The following is a 16401-nucleotide window of genomic DNA, read 5'->3' on the forward strand; positions in this document are numbered from 1 at the left end:
ATTCAGAAGCGGGGTTTTCCTTTGTGGCTCACAATTCCAGGCCTGCCAGGCTGGTTTTTGAAGTGGGGAGAAATGTGCTAACATAAAGGGAGCAGAGCGTGTGGGCCTAGCGTGGCGGGATAGAAATTTCCGGAAATGGGGAAGGAAGCACTTGCTGCGGTTGCTAAGCAACAGCCCCAGCATCCCTTCCCAGCCCTTTTCTCAGTCCTGGCAAAACAGCTCAGTGGAACTGAAGTGCAGCGGCCATGTTGTGACGGGGAAGAGAATCGCTGCGCACCCTCTGAGGATTTGGCCTGTTTTGCAGGGAAATTGTTAGGGAAAGGGGTGATATCTAACAGTGCGTCTCAAGGACGCTTTTTGCTCCAAAGGGAGCCGCAGTTTCAGGCCTTCCTCCTGTCGATAACATATTTTAAGAGTTTCCCGCTCCCCACACGCTAATTCCTCCCAACGTCACAGGATCAAATCCCCGTCTGGGAATCTCCGTTTTCTTCAAAGAGGAGAAACACCACCACTGCAGTTTGTGTGCTCAGTCTTTCTTATTCCGAGAGTCCAAAGAGCAAAGGGCAAGCTAAGTTTTAAAGGAAGATGGAGGCAGCACCTTGGAACATATTCACAAGGGAAGGCTGGGAAATCTACAGAGTCCACCTTCCCTACTGCCTGGAAAGGGATAATTATATTAATGATTTTTTTTAAAAAAACTGCATTATATTAGGCAGGTCCTATTACTATAAAAAGTTTCTGTGTGTGTGTGTGTGTGTGTGTGTGTGTGTGTGTGTGCATTTCAGTGCGATCATACAAGAGTGCATGTTCAGAATGGAACATAGCATGCATGTAAAATATGGAAAGGAGATGTAATGCGTGGATTCAAATCTGTGTTTTGTGTGTGTGTGTGTGTGTGTGTGTGTGTGTGTGTGTGTGTGTGCATGCTGTTGTAGCCACACACTTGCATTAGCTGTGGATGCAACGATGTGTGACAGGGTTTTATGTCTGCACAATGAGCGTACCACACGTTTAAAGCACACTTAAAGGGCATGGCATGTCCCAAAAGAACCCTGGGAGCTTGTCAGCTCCTGGGATTCAATGGGGGAAGTCGCATACGTTTTGAATGTGCGTTGAATGTGCTTTAAATGTATGGTGCCGTCGGAGAAGCACACAGAAACAGCGGCATGCAATCGAGCGCTCCCACACCAAGGGACGCGCAAACGCAATTTATTGTGCAGCTGTGCGCTGTCCCGTTGCAGTCATCCTTGTTGTGAAGCGCACTTAAGATGAACCCTGCGCATGACTCTGAGCATGGACTCGCGCAGGGGTGATTGTGAGTGATCCTTAGCGTGTGTGTCTGACCGGGTGGCTTGTGGCTTGCTTGCGCATGGGGCAGGGAGGTGGGCATTTGGGGAGAAAGCAGGAGGGGGCTGTGAGCAGACGGGTGTCTTGTGACCTGACTCCCAAATATGTGCGTTGTGTGGCGCAAATTTATCGCTCCCTTTGACGCACACGCAACAACACCACCCCACCCCCCAGGCAGCCGCCTCAATCTGTTTAGCTTTCCAGTATTTTCTACTATTTATTTTCGAAACGACTCCTTTTCACTCCGGGTGAAAATTCTGAGCCGGCGGGCGGCCCAGAAGGGGGAAATCAGAGACAGAAGATTTTCTGGTATGGATGGATTTTTAAAAATAATAAAAGGACGGTTTAAAAAAAACAAAACAAGGTAACAAAGAGTGTGGAGTTCTTTCAGTTTCTGCATGGTGCCTGTTTACGGCCTGTTTACGGCCACGTAGTCAGGCCTGGCTGCTTTCTGAACATTTCGAAGAGAGAAGACCGTTCAGCGTTCCTGTACTTTACTCCCTTCTTGTGCTAAGATAATCAATGAGAGACTTTTCCCTTTTGCTCCCTGGCAATCTGATCTGGATACAATCCAATGGATAAAAGGCCCAGCTGTGAAGAGACCTTGGCTCAAAGTCTGCCTAGCCGTGGTCTTATCACCTGGGCAAGTCGCATATGCCTCAGTTTCCACATCTGTAAAATGGGATGCTAACAATGTTGGGTGGGGTGGGCACTGGAGGGCTGTAGCTCAGTGGCCCAGCATCTGATTGCATGCAGAAGGTCCTAGGTTCAATCCCTGATTAGGAGAGAGAATCCTGCAGAGCTAGATAGACCAATGGCTTCACTTTGTGTAAGACGGCTTCCTGGCAAGTCGACTCTGCACGATGTTCACAAGCAAGGACTGCAAAAACGCCACGTATATTATTTCTCTTCTCCCTCTTAAAAAAAGTGCTGAATAAATGGCTGTGATTAATAATATAGTCAAAGCTCTACTGAAAGCATAGCTGGAAAAAACAACAGCCCACCTCCTGCTCTGGGCTGGATGCTTCAGTTTTGCTGAGTTTTGTCCCTGGGGTCAAAGGAAATGATGAACCATAAGATGGGGTGTTGCCATACCTGAGCACAAGGTGGCGCCAGAGGACAAGCAAGCCCTAAAGGCTCCAAGGGCCAGAAAATATAAAATAAATAAAATAAAATAAAATAAAATAATTTTATTATTCATACCCTGCCCATCTGGATGGGTTTTCACAGCCACTCTGGGCAGCTTAAAGGTAAAGGGACCCCTGACCATTAGGTCCAGTCATGACCGACTAGGGTTGCGGCGCTCATCTCGCTTTACTGGCCGAGGGAGCCGGCGTACAGCTTCCGGGTCATGTGGCCAGCATGACTAAGCCGCTTCTGGCGAACCAGAGCAGCGCACGGAAACGCCGTTTACCTTCCTGCCGGAGCAGTACCTATTTATCTACTTGCACTTTGACATGCTTTGGAACTGCTAGGTTGGCAGGAGCAGGGACAGAGCAACGGGAGCTCACTCCATCGCGGGGATTCGAACCGCCAACCTTCTGATCGGCAAGTCCTAATCTCTGTGGTTTAACCCACAGCGTCACCCGCGTCCTACAGCTTACAGCTTACAGCATATCTAAAAACATCAAGTGTGAAATGAAATGAGCCCCTGTTTTGCCACAGACACTGTGCCCCCCCCCACCTCCCTGCTTCCAGTCCTAGAGATGTAAAGGTTACAGAAGGAACTCTGCACATGCTCAGAAACATTTGTTCTGGGTTCCTGCCATCCCATGTGAATTTGATTCATCACAGCCTCTAACCCAGAGCTTTTCAAACTGTGTGTCGCGACACATTAGCACGTCGGCTGCAGTGTGTAGGTGTATCGCACAAACGCTCCTTGTGCTCTTTCCGGGGCTGGAAAGGGGTTAGTTTAACCTCTGGGTTGCTAGTAAAACTGAATTACCGTGTTGGAAAATGATGCAGCATGTCTAAAAAGTGTGTCACAACATGAAAAGTTTGGAAAGCTCTGCTATAAACGCTTACGCTCTCATTCCTTTGCACCTCATCAAGAGGAACAAACCACTCCAATCCAGCCGTCGGAGATAACTTTTCATTGGGCGTTTTCTCAGTGAGCAAAATATCCGCATAGATTTTGGAGGCAATCAATGTGCCAACTCGCAAAGAAATGATACGCGCATCACTATGAACTCGTCACATCGTCAACGCAGGTACCAAACGTTGCTTGGGATAACTGATAAGGAAATGACCCTAGAATTTTGTTTTATTTATACTGATTCCAAGGCATCATGTAAAAAGCGAAGGACAATTGACTATCGTGTACAGAATAGTGTGATTAAGTTACTGTAAGTTTATTTTAAAGGTAAAGGTAAAGGTACCCCTGCCCGTACGGGCCAGTCTTGACAGACTCTAGGGTTGTGCGCCCATCTCACTCAAGAGGCCAGGGGCCAGCGCTGTCCGGAGACACTTCCGGGTCACGTGGCCAGCGTGACATCGCTGCTCTGGCGAGCCAAAGCCGCACACGAAAACGCCGTTTACCTTCCCGCTAGTAAGCGGTCCCTATTTATCTACTTGCACCGGGGGGTGCTTTCGAACTGCTAGGTTGGCAGGCGCTGGGACGGAACAACGGGAGCGCACCCCGCTGCGGGGATTCAAACCGCCGACCTTTCGATCGGCAAACCCTAGGCGCTGAGGCTTTTACCCACAGCACCCGCGTCCCTAAGTTTATTTTAGGTTTAGTTTATTAGGACAGCCTGAGTGGGTTTTTTCCTCACACGGTAGTGACTTCAGTTTATTTCAGCACGTGATGAATTCTGAATTAGATATATACGGGGGCACCAAAATCTTTTAAGTGCTCAAGGCCTCTAAAGGTCTTAATCTGCCCCGGACGCCACAACGGGAAGCCTGGAAGACCTGAACGCAGCAGCCTTCTCCCCTCTTGCAGTTCCCAACAACTCATCAACTCCCTTCCCTATTCCTTCCCTTAGAGATGGCAATTGGGGACACCCCCAATTTTTATTTTTATTTGTTCCCGGAAACATCTGCTAGGAGGCTGGGCTGCAGATGGGTGCATAATAGGCTGTTGCCTCTGTGTGGCGCCCCCTGCTGGGTAAATGTCCCCCCTCTCAGGAGGGTGACACAAAGACCGCCTGCCATCTGCCGTGCCAGGCTGGTTCCTGGCAGCTCTGTAATTAGACCCCAAAGCCGCGGATCTCAGATCAGCCTGGCAGAACCGCTGAAGAAGTTGGCTGCTGTCCTGAGCCCCGGCGTCTCCTTGGCACTTTCGCCCCACACGATCCGTAGCCTTCCCTGACCCCAAGGATTGCTTTCCTCCGTTGCCTTCCTCCTCCCCCCCCACAAAAAGTATGACTAAATTGCGATTAAAAATATGAGCTATTGGTGAAGGGCGAAGGGATTTGCGCACAATGATACCCAAGATCGGGGGCATGTTGGATGTAAATTGGGTCAGGGTTTACCCCACCCTTCCAGGCCTGGGATTCTGGCAAAGGGTGCTGTGCTGTGATCTGAACTGGCTTTGCAACCCGGGTACAACTGAGCTCTGCCCTAATTGCTAAGGGATCGTGCCCATGCAGGCTCGCTTCAGAAACCGAAAGCTCCCCAGCAGAGATCCAAAGCAGCGCCTGCGAGGGCAAGGCTGTTATTCTCGAATGGTGGTGGTGAGGAAGAAAAGCAGCCTGCACGTGCTCAGAGGCACTTCGTTTATTGCTTCCAGAAGAGCCCATCTAGTCCAGCATTCTGTTCTCACAGCGGCCAACTTGATGCCGGCCAGCAGGCAGTAGCCCTCTCACTCAACCACATTAAAAAACAAAATGGTTGGTTAGATTTTCAGGGGCACCGAATTCCCCTCAAGGGTCTCATCCATTTTGCCAAAGATGCTGACACCCTCCAGGCTTGCTGTAGTGTAGAGGCATCTAGCTGGCCACTGTGAGAACTGGTAAAGGTAAAGGTAAAGGGACCCCTGACCATTAGGTCCAGTCGTGGCCGACTCTGGGGTTGCGGCGCTCATCTCGCTTTATTGGCCGAGGGAGCCGGCGTATAGCTTAGAGCCACTTCTGGCGAACCAGAGCAGCGCACGGATACGCCGTTTACCTTCCCGCTGGAGCGGTACCTATTTATCTACTTGCACTTTGACGTTCTTTCAAACTGCTAGGTTGGCAGGAGCAGGGACCGAGCAACGGGAGCTCACCCCGTCACGGGGATTCGAACCCCCGACCTTCTGATCGGCAAGTCCTAGGCTCTGTGGTTTAACCCACAGCGCCACCCGTGTCCCTGTGAGAACTGGATTCTGGACTAAATGGCCTGATCCTGTGAGCTCTTCTTCATTCTTACATGCACAGCCCGTCATCCCAATCATACCCAAGCGGCTCTTGGCTTCAACACCCCGATTAACAGAAAAAAGGGGGAAGATTATGGCGAAGATCCTTAGATTGCTTCTAAACACGATTGCTGAATGGATCCTCAGCGTTCAAAGGCACTCTATCCCCGATTACCAGTTGCTGGCAGGTCAGGCAAGTGGAGCGGTATTTTATTTTTACTTCCCGGCCCTGCTTGCGGACTCTCCAAGTGTCTGATGCCCAGTGGGCAGAATGAATGGACAGAGAGGGGGCACCTCCATACGCTCAGCCCTGCAGATAAGTTTCTCCAAGGTCTTTCGCCCTGACCCCCTGCCAGTATCTCAGCTTTGCTATCACCCTCCCCAGGAACCCTGCCGAAGAGCTGTTGTGAAATGTGCTTTCTGCTTGCAAAGCTGGCCTGTGCCCAAGGCTGGCACCCTGCCCAGGCTTTTTCTCGTCGGAAAGGGGGGTGGAAGTGCCGTTTTCGGTAGCCACCCTGTCGCCAGCAATCCCATATTTGCCCTTTCTCCTCTTAATGAATATCCCTGTAATTAATATCTCTGCTCCCCACCTCCTCCCCTCTCCAGCCGGCCCCTGGGGGGGGGGGTTGTTGTTTTTAGGACATGATGGCATCGAGGTGGGAGAACAGATGACTGCATTGCACATCATCTACGAGGCCTTGAGAAAGAGATAGGGGAGGAATGCACACTCCGTTTCTCCCGCGAGTCTTTCCTTCTGTTGAAAGTGGGAGAGATTGTGTTTTTGTTTTGCTTCTTCAAATTCCTACTGACAGTGTCCCAAATACAGAGCTTCCCCCAGCGGATGGGGGGCAGGCGTGGGCGGCTCTCTGGCAGGCTGATCGAGGAGGAAGAAAAGAGCTCTCGCTGCAGAGCCGACGTTTAAATTGTTCTGAAAAGGGCGAGGGAAGCGACAACCGCATCTATCCGGGAGACACCCCCCACTAAAAAGCCTTCATGGAATTGTAGCTTTGGAAGGGGCACCAGGGTCATCTAGTCTCACCCCCTGCAATGCGGGGTGAATCCCATAACCCTGGGATTAAGAGATTGTGCTCTGCCAACCAGAGCTATTCAAACTCTTTATCACTTTATCATTAAAAAGGATGTCACAGAGAACAGAATATAACCCAAGACCCAGAATATATAGTAGTTTGGGCAGACTGAAGGAAAAATCTGGGTTTTGTTTTGTTTTCCATGCTTCTGGTCCTCATTATTATTGCATTTTCTCCCACCTTTTTCTCCAAGGAGCTTGGCGGCGTATGTGGTTCTCCCCTTCTTTTTGTCCTCACAACAGCTCTATGAGGTAGGTTAAGCTGAGCAATGTGTGTGTGGCCCGAGAGTCACCCAGAGAGCTTCATGTCCGAGTGAGGATTTGAACCCCGGTCTCCCAGGTTCTCGTCCAACACTCTAACTGCTACAGCACACTGGTGTCACTGTAGTTAATTCCTACAGAAAGAGGTCTCAGACTCCAGCCAACCTGCCCCCAGGGTGCCAAATCCTCTGGCCGCGAGGCTGTGTAAAGAGTCAGTGACGAGGGAATTGCACTCTGCGCGCGGTCAGAAGCACTCATTGCTGCTTCCGAGCGTGGACATGCAGAACAGGCTCTTAGGCTGAATTCTGCAAGGGGGGAGCAAAAGGAAAGCTGATGGTTGCAAAATCACCAGCAGGATACGCCGCACTTTATTAAGCTCAAATTTAAGCTCTGCAGAGTATGGAAAGCGCAAGTGTCAGCTGCACAATTGTGTATCGGAGCCGCAGTTACACTTATTTCTCCTTCTTCTGGCACCCCACCTGCACCCTTCATTTCCCTCCAATGACCACAGTGCAGCCTAGTAGTGGCTGCCTTTTATCTTGCAACAACCTTGCGAGGCGGGTTAGGCAGGGGGAGACCACGACCGGCCTGAGAGAACCCAGCGAGCCTGACGCCTACTGAAGGCTGACTCCCGTGCGAATCTGCCTTGGGGTTTTCTTCCAATGCGGCACCCATCAGGCAGCCGCTCTGAGCATCCTGCCACGGCGCCACTTTCCGCTTCCCCCTCAATTACTTTCCCCGCCACAATCTGAGGCTTCTTCTATAGAGAACGCTGGCCAACTGAGTTCCCTCCAAGTCCCAGGACATCTTGCTACGCTGTTCCCATTGTGCTGGTCCAAAGGGACGGTTGTGCCAGGCTAGCAGGAGGTGGGTGGGGAAGGTGCCAGGGGAGTGAGCTCATCAAGCTGCCAGGATTTGCTCCCTAGGCATCTCTCTGGTACCTGTTGCAGGAATTTATGTATAGGTTGGGGGGGGGGTGTTGCCCCTCCAGCAGATATCATGCACATGCAGCCCACTACCAAAACCAGCACAATCGCTTTTGTGACTTTGGTGATTTGTCCCCACAAAACACTTCATCACAGTTTCTTCCTATCTATTCAAAGGGCCTCAATACCAAATGTAAGAATTCACTGATCAATGGATCTATGTACTGGCTCACTGGGAAAACTTCAGAAATTCATCTAGACATGTGAGCTCAGCTCCTCAGCAGCCCCTCTGCCCGAGTGATAATTTCTGGCATCCTGATACCTGAGTGCCAGACAGGTAGCCCTTCCAGAAATAACAAACCCAGATGAAGACAAAAGGGTGTGATTCACTTGGCTGGGAAACAGGGAAATGTAAATATCTCTTTGTTACACTTGATGGGTGTTTGGTGGAGGGCAAGGGGAACCATGGGGCAGGGTCCAGGATGCTCAGATTACGGCCACCAGACCTCCCCTTTCATGATGTAACCGTGATGTATGAGTGATGTAGTTTGGGGGGGGTGTAACATGGGGATTAGCAGCTAATAAAAGTTTGGGGGCTCTTTTGTTTGGGGCTTCCATCTTGTTCCACCTGGTGGCAGGTGGGAGTCCTGTCGCGACAGTCTTCCATAAAGACCAAGCCTACTGGCTGCTGTTTTGCTCTGGTATTCCTGGCTGGTGTCCTTGTTTTTTGTCCAAGGGAGCCTTCAGATTTCTCCGTGTTAACATACCCAAGGTGGGTCAGAGGATGCGGCAACCTGTGGTTGCCTAGCAACCATGGAGCTCACCCCCCCATGCCTTTTCTCACTGCCCAGCAAAGCAGCCAGGAGAGGCAGAGGCTTGCATCACTAACTAGGCCCGAGCGGTTGCCTAGCAACCAGGCCTAACTTCTCCCTTTCTCCCAGCACTGCAACAGCAATTTTATTAATTTGCTTTACTTTCGTTGTTGTTTTCCTCAAAGCCTCCAAATGGCTTAGTGTGGTGCACAGGCTAGCCCTTCCCCTTTTATCCTTACAACAAGCCTGCGAGGTTGTCTAGCCCACAAAGTCCCCCTTGACGTGCAACACCAGCCACCAGATCCACATTTAAAGCACCATTGTGCCACTATAAACACTCATGGCTTCCCCCAAGGGATCCTGGGAAATGTAGTTGTTTGGAGACCCTTCACAGAGCTATACTTCCCAGAGTTCCCTGGGAAGAGGGATGGATTTTCCTGAACTACTCTTAAGAACTGCAGCTCTGGGATGGAGGGGAATGGGGCTCTCCTAACAGCTACGGTTCCCAGAATTGTTTAGTGGGGAAGCCATGGGGATTAAAAGTGGTACAAAAGCGCTTTAAATGTGTGGTGTGGATGTGGCCAGAGAGGGTGACCTGTCTCCCCAGAAGCAACGCACCCGCTTCCCAAAGGGGCCTGATTAGGGCTGCCATACGTTGGAACGAAGATCATGGCCACTGGTCCCATCACCTCCTGGCAAATAGAAGGGGAAGAAATGGAGGCAGTGAGAGATTTTACTTTCTTGGGCTCCATGATCACTGCAGATGGTGACAGCAGCCACGAAATTAAAAGACGCCTGCTTCTTGGGAGAAAAGCAATGACAAACCTAGACAGCATCTTAAAAAGTAGAGACATCACCTTGCCAACAAAGGTCCGTATAGTTCAAGCTATGGTTTTCCCAGTCGTGATGTATGGAAGTGAGAGCTGGACCATAAGGAAGGCTGATCGCCGAAGAATTGATGCTTTTGAATTATGGTGCTGGAGAAGACTCTTGAGAGTCCCATGGACTGCAAGAAGATCAAACGCATCCATTCTTAAGGAAATTAGCCCTGAGTGCTCACTGGAAGGACAGATCCTGAAGCTGAGGCTTCAATACTTTGGCCACCTCATGAGAAGAGAAGACTCCCTGGAAAAGACCCTGATGTTGGGAAAGATGGAGGGCACAAGGAGAAGGGGACGACAGAGGACGAGATGGTGGGACAGTGTTCTCGAAGCCACCAGCATGAGTTTGACCAAACTGCGGGAGGCAGTGGAAGACAGGAGTGCCTGGCCTGCTCTGGCCCATGGGGTCACGAAGAGGCGGACACGACTAAACGACTAAACAACAACAACGTTGGGTTTTCCCGGATATTTCCGGGATTTCAAAGGTGGAATTGACATCTGGGGGGGATTTCCCCAAGACGGCGCTTTGTCCTGGATCTTAGACAAGTCAATCGAAAAATTGCGTGTTTTTGTTTTGGTAGAAAAAAACTCAACAGTTTTGGGGTTGGCTTCTGAAAGATCCATACTCTTGCACCTCCATATATTTTTTAAGGTTTGATTTTTTATCGTGTTTTTAGTATTCTCTTGGGAGCCACCCAGGGTGGCTGGGAAAACCCAGCCAAATGAATGGGGTAGAAATAAATTATTATGATTATGAATATTATTAAATTGGCCCAGGAGGTTCTGGGAGCCGACTCGTATACCAGACATAGGCCACATTCACACCATACATTTTAAACAGCCCTGGCTTCCTCCAGGTAATTATGGGAATTGTAGTTTGCTAAGGCTGCTGGTAGTTGTTAAGAGTCCCCCTATTCCCCACACAGAGCTACAATTCTCAGAGTGGTTTAACAATCAATCCCTCTTAACAGGGAATTGTGGGAACTGTAGTTCTCTTGAGGGCAATATGTGTCTCCTTTCAACTCTCAGCACCCTTAACAAACTGCAACTCCCAGATATATATATTTTTTTTGGGGGGGGGCTATGATTTTTCCAAGTAGTATCAAAGTGCTTTAAATGCACTTTAATTTGTGCCCAGGCACAGCCCCAGAATTGATTTTCAACACAGATGCTAGTCCATATGAAAGCAATTAACATAACTAAGCTGACTAAGCACACGCACAGTGTTTCCTTTTGATTCTGCAGAGAGCAGGGCTTTAGGGCTGGCGTTCTACCTTCCAGGGAAGCTTGGACCGGCTGGTGCTTCTCTTCACTGAAAAATGAAACAACGCTGGTGGATGCGCAGGCAGGGAGATTTAGGATCTCCGCTTCCTCCCACTCTGAGCTCCCAAATATCAGACTTGGTCACAAACAGCGTTGGAGCATAATTAAAAATTCCACAGCTGCAAGAATTCATAATGCCATCTGAGAGACGCAGACGCAAGCAATATATGTGATGATACCAAAGGAAGTGGGGGGGATACTACTTTTGCATCTGAGATCTGGGGCTGACACAGCAATACCCCCCCATGCAAATCTTCTGATAATAATGGCTCCCGCAGGCAGGTGTGATTTAACAGTAGCACGCATGCACACGCTCTTGGAAACATTAGGGAGAAAAATCGATATTATTTATGAATCGCCGAGAGCGAAATGGGAATCGTTGAATGCCCTGTGCGTAGAGAAAGCCATCAGTGATAAATATCTTAGCAATGTGTGTGTGGGGGGGGGGCGGATAGAAATGGACTGCCATCAAGGCAAAATGAGACTCAGAAACTTAGTTTTCCTGTAAACAGAAAAGCTGGCCTGTGCATGCAAGTGGGAGAGTTTTGTTCTGCTCCTGTGAAACTTACTTCAGAAAAAGGACCCTACAGAGGCTCCTGTCATTTAGGGATTGGTTGGGGGGGAGGGAAATATGTTATGTACTGAAGTTCTCACCCTGGGTCAGCAGGGGGGATTCTGTAGATAGTTTTCACTCAGGTCCACATATGCAAATAAGGAATTGGCAGTGACGTTCAGTGATTGGATAGTTACAGAAAGTTGTTACTGTTGCTTTGTAGCTGAGCTCTATATAAGCAGGTTGGCTGAACCCTTCAGTTCAGTTCTGTTCTGGCCTGTGAATAAACAAGAGCTGCAGAATTGCTGTGTCGTCTGATATGTTCACCCACAACTTAACAAAATAAAATACCCCTCATTCCCCCCCCCCCCCGGTATTCCAGGTCCGCTCCCCCGCCCCAACTCCACATTTCCTGACTTTGGAGACCCCTTCCCACCCCTGCTCATTTGTCTGCTGAGAAACTCCTGCATCCTGCAAAGGATTATGGGAAGCACAGGATGGCAACCTTCCTAGAATATACCTGCCCTTCAAACATCGGTTTTGTACTAGTTTAAGCATTCGGGGGACGCGGGTGGCGCTGTGGGTAAAACCTCAGCGCCTAGGGCTTGCCAATCGCATGGTCGGCGGTTCGAATCCCCGCGGCGGGGTGAGCTCCCGTCTTTCGGTCCCAGCTCCTGCCCACCTAGCAGTTCGAAAGCACCCCTAAGTGCAAGTAGATAAATAGGTACCGCTTTATAGCGGGAAGGTAAATGGCGTTTCCGTGTGCTGTGCTGGTGCCGGCTCGCCAGAGCAGCTTCGTCAGACTGACCACGTGACCCGGAAGTGTCTTCGGACAGCGCTGGCCCCCGTCCTCTTGAGTGAGATGAGCGCACAACCCTAGAGTCGGACACGACTGGCCCGTACTGGCAGGGGTACCTTTACCTTTACCTTTTTAAGCATTACGGCTCCCCCAAGAAATCTGGGGAATTGTGAGAATCCTCTGTGGGGTGACATTTGAAACTGGGATGGCGATGGGAAGGGGCACAGTACCCATAGCTGCAACCATTTACGCTGGGCCTGTTGGGTCGACTTGAGAGAGTAAAAAGTGTGCTTTCTGGGAGATGTGTTGGCAAACTGATTTGGAAGGTGGCTTCTCCGCCATGGCTGATCTAGAATCATAGAATCATAGAATCATAGAGTTGGAAGAGACCACAAGGGCCATCGAGTCCAACCCCCTGCCAAGCATGAAACACCATCAGAGCACTCCTGACATATGGTTGTCAAGCCTCTGCTTAAAGACCTCCAAAGAAGGAGACTCCACCACACTCCTTGGCAGCAAATTCCACTGTCGAACAGCTCTTACTGTCAGGAAGTTCTTCCTAATGTTTAGGTGGGATCTTCTTTCTTGTAGTTTGGATCCATTGCTCCGTGTCCGCTTCACTGGAGCAGCAGAAAACAACCTTTCTCCCTCCTCTATATGACATCCTTTGATATATTTGAACATAGCTATCATATCACCCCTTAACCTCCTCTTCTCCAGGCTAAACATGCCCAGCTCCCTTAGCCGTTCCTCATAAGGCATCGTTTCCAGGCCTTTGACCATTTTGGTTGCCCTCCTCTGGACACGTTCCAGTTTGTCAGTGTCCTTCTTGAACTGTGGTGCCCAGAACTGGACACAGTACTCCAGGTGAAGTCTGACCAGAGCAGAATACACACTACTCACACTAAGGAAGCAAGGAGGGGCTTCTGAGGCACTCTGGGGTTCCTGTGAACACAAGTTCAGGAACCGCTAATAAATTGGTGCCGTTCCTTGGTGTACTTCGCAAGACACCAGCTTGGTAAACGCCGACCTCTTAAGCCTCAAGGAATTTTCGGAAGCAGTTCTGGCAGAGAGCAGGACCAGGGTGGGAAGCTTCCATGTAATCACCGCGTAGCCTGGGGACTCCGATTTAGCTGAGGCGGCCGGTTCTTGCAGCACACTCAGCACAACAGCAAATCCAATCTGGCGCATGTCAGCCCGTGCGCTCCACATCACGAGAAAGCGTCTGCAGAGCAAACCGCTCCTGCTGCCTTGTATCTGTGAGCCGGCTCGAGTCAGCACCTGCCAAATTTCAGAGCTGGAGTGGATATGGCACCTACAGAAGGTGTACATGGCACAAACCTGCAGTTTGCTAAACTGGAAAGAGTGCTTCTGAGCATGTGCAAAGGGTACTTCTGAGTAAGTAGGGCAGCTGCTGTGCATAAATGCTTAAGGTTGGGGGAAAGGATCAACGCCAGCAGTTTAAAGCACACCCGATGCACACATAAGTTACAGGGAACCAGGCAGAGGGCCTTCTCGGTAGTGGCGCCCTCCCTGTGGAACGCCCTCCCACCAGATGTCAAAGAGAACAACTACCAGACTTTTAGAAGGCATCTGAAGGCAGCCCTGCTTAGGGAAGCTTTTAATGTTTGATGTATTACAGTATTTTAATATTTTTTTTGGAAGCCGCCCAGAGTGGCTGGGGAAGCCCAGCCAGATGGGCGGGGTATAAATAATAAATTATTACTAGTATTAGTATTATTATTATTAAGCACTTTGCTTCCCCCAAAGAATGCTGGGAATTGTAGTTTTCTCCCCACAGAACCACAATTTGCAGTATCCTTAACAAACGACAGCTCCCAGGATTCTTTGGGGGAAATAATGTGCTTTGAATGGGTGGTGTAGAACTGCCCCATTGTAATGGGTCATATGTTAGCTATACAGTACTCAGCCTCGATGGACATGACAAACTTAGGTCCATTAGTTTTGTTGGGTCTACTCTGATTATGGATTCAACCCAGCGGGTTCTTTTTAAGCAACAGGACCGGCTGCTTTCAGAAACCATTCCTCGGCTGGCTTCCATTCCCGAAACAGCCTCGGCGCCAGGAGAACAACTACGTATCACCACCAGATTAATAGGGCTTCTCAGAGATTACCACAAATGAAAGACGAGGGAACACCGCAATAGAAGGAAGCCATGCCAGGAGACTCATCGCAGCCCAGCTTGGGAAACAGGGCCTCGGAAGAAGAAAGCAAATGTCGTCTTTGCCTCCTTTTAAATAAATTAATTCCAAGCTGGTGCTGGTTGTGGCTGTTGCATGGTGAGGAGGCCTCACTCTGCACATGCTCAGAGGTAATGCCATTTTGATTAATACTTAGACAAGTATACTTCAACAAATAATAATAATAATAATAATAATAATAATAATAATAATAATAATTTATTCTACCCCGTCCATCTGGCTGGGCTTCCCCAGCCACTCTGGGCGGCTCCCAATCGAATATTAAAATACAGCATTAAACATTAAAAACTTCCCTAAACAGGGCTGCCTTCAGATGTCTTTTAAATGTAGGATAGCTGCTTATTTCCTTGACATCTGATGGGAGGGCGTTCCACAGGGCAGGTGCCACCACCGAGAAGGCCCTCTGCCTGGCTCCCTGTAACTTTACTTCTTGCAGTGAGGGACCCGCCAGAAGGCCCTCAGCGCTAGACCTCAGTGTCTGGGCTGAACAATGGGGGTGGAGACACTCCTTCAGGTATACTGGACCAAGGCCGTTTAGGGCTTTAAAGGTCAGCACCAAAACTTTGAATTGTGCTTGGAAACGTACTGGGAGCCAATGCAGGTCTCTCAGGACCGGTGTTATGTGGTCCCGGTGGCCGCTCCCAGTCACCAGTCTAGCTGCCACATTTGAACATGCCTTGTCGACTACTTTGATCAGTGGAACAGACACTTTTACAAGCGCCATATCACCTGCAAGGAACCAGTCTTTTAGTTTGGCAGCACCTCTGAACCTTCCTGCCTCTGCTGTCCAGTTTTTGACATCTGCTGAAAACTTTTCTGTTTATGCAATCTTACCCGGAAGCATAGTTTTATTACGTATGATTGTTCTTACTCTGTTGCCTATATCCATATCCTGATAATATCATTATGCCTCCTTGTTTTTAAAGCCTGTTGATTTTATCGGAATACTTCCCCCCCCTCTTTTATGTGTGTGACATGAGAGAGGGCCTTTTCTACAGTGGCCCCCCGATTGTGGAATTCCCCCTCAAGAGAGTTTAGACTGGCTCCCTCTTTATCCGCTGGCAGGATAAGACCTTCTTGTTCAGACACTGCCAGGGGGCAATTTTTGTTGATGGGAGATCAAACAGTTCCTTAGAGTTGCCCCCTTTCAGCGTCCCCCTCCATCCCAGCATTGGGAACAATGAATCTGAAAATTTCAGTCTCTTTCAATTTCTCGCTTTGCCCTTCTTGAGTCCTCCACCTCGGTTTGCAAGGTGTATTCTTAAAAAGCCCTCGTGAAATTAAACAGGATCTTAGATGTGTGTTTGCATGCTATCGTCCATAACACGTGCATTTTTGCAAAGCGATTTCCACGAATGCAGTGCATTTTCACTAGTATAGTGGTACCTTGGTTCTCGAACTTAATCCGTCCGACTCCCGAAACGGTTTGAAAACCAAGGCGTGGCTTCCGATTGGCTGCAGGAGCTTCCTGCACTCAGTTGGAAGTCGAGGAAGTTGCGTCAAACGTTTGGCTTCCGAAAAACATTCGCGAACCGGCACACTCACTTCCGGGTTTGTGGCATTCGGGAGCTGATTTTGTTCGACAACTAAGCCATTTGGGAACCAAGGTACCACTGTAATAAACGCATCACTGGCCTGGAATATATGTGCATTTTTGCACACATCGAAGAAACGCATTGCAAAATTCAGAGAAGTGCAAATATCAAAAGACGGTTGTGGTTTGATTCTCGGGTGGTTTCCCAGAGCCATAGAATGGTGGGGTTGGAAGGGACGCCCCCCCAAAATAATCTAGTCCAACCCCCCTGCAGTGCATAGCTAAGGAATTCCTGGCGAATGTTCATCTAACATCTGTTT

This window comes from Podarcis muralis, chromosome 13 (assembly GCF_964188315.1).
Source record: "Podarcis muralis chromosome 13, rPodMur119.hap1.1, whole genome shotgun sequence".
NCBI lineage: Eukaryota > Metazoa > Chordata > Lepidosauria > Squamata > Lacertidae > Podarcis > Podarcis muralis.